The sequence below is a fragment of the Acipenser ruthenus genome, chromosome 54 (assembly GCF_902713425.1).
Source record: "Acipenser ruthenus chromosome 54, fAciRut3.2 maternal haplotype, whole genome shotgun sequence".
NCBI lineage: Eukaryota > Metazoa > Chordata > Actinopteri > Acipenseriformes > Acipenseridae > Acipenser > Acipenser ruthenus.
This window is the reverse complement of record NC_081242.1, coordinates 2,670,831-2,680,312: the sequence shown is the minus strand read 5'-3', so window position 1 is coordinate 2,680,312 and position 9,482 is coordinate 2,670,831. Positions and strand designations below refer to the sequence as shown.

The 9,482-nt window shown below is 38.9% G+C and overlaps 1 protein-coding gene across 1 annotated transcript in view; it reads left to right on the top strand.

Moving 5' to 3' along the window:
* Positions 1–1,446: 1,446 nt before the first annotated feature.
* The window catches only part of LOC117398016 (interferon-induced very large GTPase 1-like), a 131,280-nt gene continuing 123,244 nt past the window's right edge, over positions 1,447–9,482 (top strand). Inside the window, exon 1 of the mRNA XM_059016852.1 lies at positions 1,447–1,507. The gene's annotated coding sequence lies outside the window, so the exon portion shown is untranslated. The remainder of the gene's footprint in view (positions 1,508–9,482) is intronic.

Sequence of the window (9,482 nt, the reverse complement as noted above, 5' to 3'; positions counted from 1 at the left end):
TAATTGTGGAGAATTAAAATAGGCGCAAGGGTGAGGACTAAAATATACTCTGTGCTAAAATATAGACTGCACCAAAAATAAAGCAAGACAGTGTTTGGATCAAAACCTGTTTTGACTGGCAGAAAGGTATTGTTAATGGACAGTGTTCTTAGTTGAACATTCTTGATACCAGTTACAGGTATAGGGCCAATATATAAATGTGTATGTTAAATCTATGTCATATCAAATCTTTTTATATTTTCAAAGATGGTTGTCAACTTTTCATTGTTGTTGCGATTGTGTATTGTTGATCATTAGATTTTTAAACAAGTATAAATGTCGTGTGTTTTGATTACTGGTAAACATTCAGCAGTATATTTAAATGATCTATACTCCAGTCATCCTTTAACCTTAGCAGCATACTCGGTAAGAATAATTATTTAAAAACATAAAACTAATTAAAATAATTTGAACAAATGCATCTTCAGTTCACAGCACATTTAAACATGGTCACGTGTTTGTCATGAAACTGATTACAAAAAGTCAAATGGTTTTCAAAAAGAATGTATCAGGTTTTTTGTGGTGGGGATTTTCCATTGTTCCCTCTTGCATTAAAGTGCCATGGGTAGCCTGCACATGTTTGTTTAGGAATGCAAACAGAGGTTTTATTTTGTACATTTTTGTTCTGTATTGTTTCGAATGATCAGAGCAGCTAGGTTTGTTGAAGGCTGAGACAGTTCACCTCAGAGTTTATTGAAAGAGCTAAGAAACAAACACTTCATGGTAACTAGTTTGTGATGAACTATAACAATGAAGACAACCTAAAGCTAAGAAACCTATTCCAGTAAATCTTTACAAATATCAATTACTATCATGTTGTATGTCTCCTGTGATTTTTTTATTGGTCTTCTTTTTGTTTAGTATATAAAAACAATTCTTAAGCTGTCTGAAGCAATAACCCTGTGGTTCTAGTTTGAGGCCCAAGAGCCTCCTTTTCTAAGAGTGTGCACGTGGGGATCCCAAGCTGAAACAGGACCCATCATAACAAAAGTTCAGGAACGAGAAGAGGCTATTGAGCCCATCAAGTCTCGCCCCTTCCTAGCACACCCATGCTAATGGTTCTGATCTAATAGCACAGAATCTAATTGTGTTTTGAATGCTCTCACTATTTTAGATACTTCACCTGGTTGGCTGTTTCATGCATTTATACCTGTGAAAAAAGTGCTTCCTACCTTCTGTTCTAAACCTACTTTTGTAAACTTGGTGTTAATTGCAGATAATTAAAATTGGCACAAGGGTGATGACTAAAATATACTCAGTGTTTCAGACTGCCCCAAACTTAAAGCAGGATAATGTTTAGATCAAAACCTGTTTTGACTGGCAAGAAAGGGATGTTGGTTTGTGCTTCCAGTTTTGTTTCTGCATGTTATATAAACCGTTTCTTATTGCATACTGTGTCAGCGTTTATGAAGACCTGCAGAGGGCAAGATGTGGAGAGTTTGAACTTCTTCAGCAGGGAGTCTATCAGGTATTCACTTCATTTCTTGAAGATTAACAACAAACACAAAATAAGAAAAACAGTCAGTTCTGTTATTATTATTATGATGATGATGATGATGTTGCTTTTTGATATTGGTGGTGGGTGAATGAAGTTCTAAGTTGTTGGCTGCTGTCCTTTAGTTATTGTAGATCCTTTTTTTTCATTCTGTAACTTGTTTCAATGAAAAGGTTGGATAGGGTGCAACTTACACAAGAGAAAACACACACACACTGAGAGATAGTTTTAAGAGAGAGAGTAGCAATTTGATCACAATATGTGGTTCATTTTGTTGTTAATTGTAATGGGTAAACAGTATTTTGTTAATTGTAATATGCAGGGCTCAAAGTTAACAATTGCTGTGGTTGCCCTTCTCAATTGCTGCAATGCCCCTCAAAATGTATGTCTATTCACAGCCATTATGGTCGCAGTGCCCCTTCCGCTACAGCAACTAGACACACCTGTATTAGGAAGTGTTTGGAGCTCAACAATAACAGGATTTAGTGATTTGGTTGGTTAACTCTTATCAGCAGGAAAAACAACAACAACAAACAAACAATGAACACAAGCCTTTCAAGCACATTAATTTATACTGTGATAGGACAAGAGGGAGGAGATCTCCAGGGAGCTGGTATAAGAAGAGTCTGGCTGTTTTAAAGGAAGGAAAACTGTTTGTAAAAGCATTTGTTGACTGTGTGTCCTGTGTGTGAGTCAGGGACAGGTTAAGGTGAAGTTAGGCTCTACGTTTGAGCTAGGCTTTTGTTTTGTTTGTTTGTTTTTGTGTTTTGAATTAAGTGTGCACAGAAGCGCTTAAAATCAAAGTTCTGTGTCTGGGTCTGTGTGTTAAGTGGCAAACGAGACAACGACAGAGAGGTAACTTTACAATACCATGTGTTATAATACCATCTCAGAAACGAGTCCAGAATATTTTTTAGAAACCCTTGCCCAATCTGCAAAAACAATTAGCTAAACTTGATCAATTTTCAGGTTAGTAGTACTTAGAAGGGTTTCTTTTTTTATTTTAAATACTGTAGCTAACTTGAATACGTTACAATTGCCATTATCCTCTATTTAAATGTCCTTATTTCTCCCAAAACAGGAGGAAATACTATTCTACATTGTATTACAGTGTTTGCTATCATTATTTGTCCATCTTATAATAAAAAAGATTTAGCTTTTTTCAGTTAATCCATCTCACTCTTGAATTCTAGCTTTAAACAAGTCTTTTTTTAAAACAAAAGGCAGAAACAAACTCCCCTACTCAACAAACAGTGCCACCTACTGCACAATCTGTCCAACTGTGTAACCAGCCATTTAACCCTTAGCGGTCCATTTATTCAGCGCTTGCCAGGCACGTCAGGTCCAATTTATTTTCACACACGCTGTTTAAAAGTATTTTTTTCAAAATAAAACAGGTTCAGAAGGCACTGAATCGCAAACACACTCAGTACAGCGTCTCCAGCCAAGCCCCACCCCTTGTTCGCTGTATTTATCATACCTCTATAGACGTGCATACTGATAAATCCTCTCCTGATCACTCATTTTATCACCAAACTCCTCAATAAAGCAATCCAAGTCAAGCTCTGCAAATGTCCGTGATATTCTTTGATGCTGGATGCAGAAGCAGCTATCTCCTTTGTTTGTGTCTGTGTTGTGTTATCTCTGTGGTTCATGGGACTATCAGATGCGCTCTTTTTTCTGCTTCATTCGGCTCCTATCGGTCTCACTCGGCCATTGAAAGGTTTTGTCTGCTTTTTCCAGAGAAAAAACAACTAGAGACCTGTGCTTTATGTCTTTTTGATGAAGTCAATAATAATAATATCAGTATTAGGTCCTCTGCTATTCCTAATCTACATTAATGATTTAGATTCTGCTATAGTAAGGAAACTTGTTAAATTTGCAGACGACACAAAAATAGGAGGAGTGGCAAACACCGTTGCAGCAGCAGCAGCAATTGTATTTAGGCACAGGGATCACACTTCATGTGCATTTAAAGTAGTTAATAATATTGTAACGGGCACGGCTGGACTGACTCGCCGTTGCCACCTGTCGGCGAATAGGGAGCCAGTCCCCTACATTTGGTTAATGTGCAGCAGAGGATGCTGGGAGTACGAACTATGGTAGGGGAGAAACGGAATTATTGTTGTGTTTATTTGTTTGTTATTGTAAAGTTCCAGTACTGTTTTATGCATTTCCCTGTAATTGTTATTACCCTTCCGGTGTTGTTTGTTAAGTATGTGAATGTCACCCTGAGAGGCAGAGTAGTGCTCAGGGTGGGGAAGGGCTGTGCGTGTGTTTGGTTGGTTGGCGCTGACTTGCTGTTAGCTGCTTAATAAACTGCATTACCTTAAAAGAGCTATTGTGTGCGTGTCTCCATTAATCCCTGTGCTCGCTACACTGGTGTCAGAAGCGGGACGCAGGTACCCCAGCACGCACTCGTCGGACTGTAGCCTGGTTAGCAAGTCCGGGGCGGATTTGAGGCTGGCAGGGGAGAGTGTAGCGTGCACGGGGGAAGGCAGCAGTAGGGCTGGTAGGTGATGTAATCATACACAGAGACATAAGCCCGATATACGCTCCTTGCAAAGGAGCCGGCTCTTTTGTACAGCGGTGTCGGCGCTATGCTTGAGTGCGAGAGGACCCGGGTTCGCGCCCGCCCTCCGCCTGTGTGTGGATTTCCTCGTCCTGTGTGATGCGCCTGCCTGCGGGAACCGAGAACGCTACAATATGTAAGCACGGGGTTGCGCAGATTTAGTTCACATGCTGGGATTCAAGTGAATAATTAATTGGTAATTGAATCCCAGCACAATTGTATATATAGATGCACGTTTCACTCACTCTGGGTTTGTGTGTTCGGTGAGTGGAGAATGGGTGTGGAGAGGAGAGAATTATAAAAACTAAAAACTAAGGAGAAAGTAAATTTAAGTTTATTTTACTCACCGTGTTTGTTTGTCGGTCCGTCCACTGTTTAAGTGTTAATCTGTTTTGTTTGTCTATTTATTTTGGCCTCAAGTGCCGTGTCCTGTGTTTTGTTCAACTGTTTATTTTTGTTTGTTTAATAAACATACTGAGCGCCACAGCGACTCAGTTTCAACACAAATACTGCCTGTCTCTGTGACTCTTTCTGGCCTGACGTCATCCACTACAGCCTGCTCATCACAGGAAGCTATAAAAAGGCCAACAAGATGCTCGTATATATTGTGAGAAGTGTTTGAATTTAAATCAAGGGAAGTAATGTTAAAACTTTACAATGCATCAGTAAGCCCTCACCTAGAATACTGTGTTCAGTTTTGGTCACCTCATTACAAAAATGATATTTCTGCTCTAGAAAGAGTGCAAAGACGAGCGACTTGAATTATCCTGGGTTTAAAAGGTATGCTAAGGACCACATGGTTCTGTCTTGGGGTTTTGATTGCTTATAATTTGAAGAGGCCAATGGCTTTGTCTTGAAAGTGTGGCGTGATGTTTGTCATCCGGTGTATGCAATGGCATCAAATCCAATGAACTCTGGTCAATCTACACTGTGATCTGGATAAGTTTGTGACTGGAACATGTAATGTGAAGAAGGACACAGCTGAAAGTCATCACACTTCTAAGAATCATGCCAAGGCTTCTAAAGCAGATGCACCTGTTGACCAAGTAAACAGCTGTGTTTTACGTCATCTGTCAAATTAATTAGTCAATTTCTGATAAAAATCTTTTGACTGGGTGTGGCAGGGTGACTGGGCGGTGACCTCAGGCAAAAGCAGGAAGGGAAAAAAACTGACACCAGGCAAGTACTGCAGTTAAAGGCGCTCACACCGTTTTATTTTTAAATAATATAAAAATAAATAAAATATTTTAACAAAAAGAAACTTGCTCACAGAGCGAAAATAAATATTTAAACAAAACAAGTCTTGAACACAAAATATATAAAACACAGGTCAGGCTGGGCAGATTGCCTTCACTGTTCCTATGTTTAATTGTATTTTCATTTTTCTGTCTCTCTCCTCTCTAAAACCCACCCCGAGTGCCGAGAGCCGCAGGCTTTTATATTAGTGACCGAGGGATTACATACCTGTTAATTATTTAATAATCCCCCGGTCACATTCTGCACGGGTTTTCCATTTATTCCTGGCAGAGGGCGAGTACCCACTCTCACCTCTGCCAGAACACATTTTAAATAAAACAACAACAAAACCTGCAGCGCTTCACCGTTATATAAATACAATAACTAAACAAACAAACAAACAAATAAATACAAAATAACACGGGCGGAGGGGGAAACCCTGTTCTAAAATAAATAAACAAATCAATGTACAGGGCACCTCGCCCTGTTACAGTGGGCATATGTGTTTGCCTATTGCGAGGAACCCTTCAGCATGTTTTCGACTGGTGAAAATGGAGAAAAAACACAGTGGCAACCTTGGTGAGGCACATCTTAACGATAATGCCTTGTGACAGGGTACACCCCGCCCCTGTGTGTATTGTATGGTTATGTATAATTATTGTTTGAAGATATTATTTATGTGTGTAAAAACACATTATTTTATTGTTAATTTTGCAGCATGGATGTGTTTAAACTTTCCCATCCATGCTAAACCTCATGCAGAATGTGACCGTTTCCAGATTGATTGATTTATTACTGATTTGGAGATGATCACATGTATATAAACACATAGCTTTGGCTGATCGAGGTTGGTGTGTTCAGAGGCGGAATGGGAGTCGTGAGTAGGAGAGAAACCTAAAGTGAAACCTAAAGTAAACAATTGCTACACGTGCTGGGTGTAAACCAGCACCATACTGGTTTGCTTGTTCTGTGTCTGTATTGCCTGTTTATTTTGGCCACTGTGCCATTTTGTTTTGTACCAGTATTTTGTGTTTCGTTCAAACTTTATTTGTTTATTTACAGCACTTACATACCCCAGCACTGTTATCTGTCTACTTCCTGTCCTGACGTCACCACAGAGCTATCTGTGACATGCCTGCAGAGTATTTATTTCAGAAAGTGGTGAATACACGGCTGATTGTTTGAAGAATCAGTTTAATCCTACTGCTCACTTTTAGGGAGCCATCAAAGCTTAATGCAAAAATGTGAAGAAACTGGGCTGGATATTAAGAAAAGATGTGTAGCAGTGGTTGCTGATGGTTCTTCAGTAAACTTTGGGGCAGGTGTACCAGCAAGACTCCAAACAGACATGCCAGTTCTTTTGAAAATCCACTGTGTGGCCCACAGTCTCAAATTGGCCCTCAGCAAGGTTTTCAATGGGTCCTACTTTTGTGAAATTGATGCCCTGATGATGCAGCTGTATTACATGTATCAAAATTCAGTTAAGAGATAGAAAGAGTTGCAAGCTGTACAAGTGCACCTGAAGAGCATTATCTCAAGCCTATGTGATCCCAGGAAACACAATGGTTTAATCAAGATAAAAAGCAAGTGCTGTCCTTGACAGAGACTATAAATGTATTGTGATACAGTTTGAAGAATTGGCATCTGATGCTCGAAAAAATGATGTGCCTCCAGCAGACTAGGCTAAATTTAGGCTAAAATCCTACAAGTTTGTGCTGTACCTTTACATGATACCAGGATCTATCAAAACTTTCACTGTCACTTTAGGATAATGAGCTGCCTTTGTCTGCAGTTCAAAGCACCATTGATTCAGTCTGCATTGCACTTAACTGCAAGCTGCAACATCATGGAAGACAGATCAAGAAGCTTGAAGAGGAAGTATGTAAGCAAACAGCTAGGTCTGAAATTTACACAACCTTCCAAAAACAATATGGTGAAGGCAAAAATATTATTGTCATGTGTATTTAGAGCAGATTCCATTATTTTACTAGTCCTTTAATAGATACTGCCCATTTTCTTTGCCAGAAAGAATTATATTCCTTTGGTAATGATGAAATTGAAAACCATTCTTAAGGAAAATGGCTGTGAAACTGATGCAATTGAGAGAGTGGGTCAAACTATTCCAAACTATTACATTAAGTTTTATTAACTACATGTTTGTAAGAAGAAACATCCATGTTAATGTACAGAACAAGCAATAAATGCTGGAGAGGTTTTAACAGACCTTTTGACAGATGCAAAAAAGGAACATCTAAGACATCAATGTTTGCTTTTTCTCTAGACATTTCTGTCTCGTGAAATAAAAGTACCTTTGTGTCTACATGTTGTGCATTGCATCAAGCTGCCTCATCATATTCTCTTCCCTTATGGATATTAACACCTGAGTATCTTCATCGCTCCAACAGATGTAAGATCCCGGGTTTAAAAGGCATGTCATATGCAGACAGGCTAAAAGATTTGAATCTGTTCAGTCTTGAACAAAGAAGACTACGCGGTGATCTGATTCAAACATTCAAAATCCTAAAAGGTATAGACAATGTCGACCCACTTTTTTGACCTGAAAAAAGAAACAAGGACCAGGGGTCATAAATGGAGATTAGATAAGAACATAAGAACATAAGAAAGTTTACAAACGAGAGGAGGCCATTCTGCCCATCTTGCTCGTTTTGTTGTTAGTAACTTATTGATCCCAGAATCTCATCAAGCAGCTTCTTGAAGGAACATTACTGGGGAGTTTGTTCCAGACCCTCTCAATTCTCTGTGTAAAAAAGTGCCTCCTATTTTCTGATCTGAATGCACCTTTATCTAATCTCCATTTGTGACCCCTGGTCCTTGTTTCTTATTTCAGGTCAAAGAAGTCCCCTGGGTTGACATTGTCTATACCTTTTAGGATTTTGAAAGTTTGAATCGGATCGCCGCGTAGTCTTCTTTGCTCAAGACTGAATAGATTCAATTCCTTTAGGCTGTCTGCAAACGACATGCCTTTTAAACCCAGAATAATTCTGGTTGCTCTTCTTTGCACTCTTTCTAGAGCAGCAGTATCCTTTTTGTAACGAGGTGACCAGAACTGAACACAATATTCTACGTGAGGTCTTACTAGTGCATTGTAGAGTTTTAACATTACTTCCCTTGATTTAAATTCAACACTTCTCACAATATATCTGAGCATCTTGTTAGCCTTTTTTATAGCTTCCCCACATTGTCTAGATGAAGACATTTCTGAGTCAACATAAACTCCTAGGTCTTTTTCATAATTCCCTTCTTCAATTTCACTATCTCCCATATGATATTTATAATGCAAATTTTTATTGCCTGCAAGCAATACTTTACACTTACGCTGTCTAGATCATTTTGAATGACCTTTGCTGCTTCAACAGTGTTTGCCACTCCTCCTATTTTTGTGTCGTCTGCAAATTTAACGAGTTTGCTTACTGTACCAGAATCTAAATCATTAATGTAGATTAGGAATAGCAGAGGACCTAAAACTGATCCATGTGGTACACCACTGGTTACCTCACTACATTTTGAGGTTTCTCATCTAATCAGTACTTTCTGTTTTCTACATGTTAACCACTCCCTAATCCATGTGCATGCATTTCCTTGAATCCCTACTGCATTCAGTTTGAGGGGTATTCAGAACAGAAAATAGGAGGCACTTTTTTACACAGAGAATTGTGAGGGTCTGGAACCAACTCCCCACTAATGTTGTTGAAGCTGCCACCCTGGGATCCTTCAAGAAGCTGCTTGATGAGTTTCTGGGATCATTAAGCTACTAAGAACCAAATGACAAGATGGGCCGAATGGCCTCCTCTCGTTTGTAAACTTTCTTTGGTTTTTATGTTCTTAAGTTAAATGATCTCTGGAAAACAGAAGTAATGACTTCCATTTTCTTGAGATCCTGGGATAAATTATCTCATGATCTATATTTTTTATTTTTCAATGACCTCAGCGAGACCCCATATCTCTTTGTGATAACCCAGACTGATAAACAGTGCTGCTTTGAAAATGATAGCTTTCAACAAACACAGTTTTTTAATGATAAAAATCTCATACTTCATATTTCTGTGAATTAATTAATTCCAAACTGATCCATTTATAATTCTTCAAGAAGCTGCTTGATGAGATTCTGGGATCAATAAG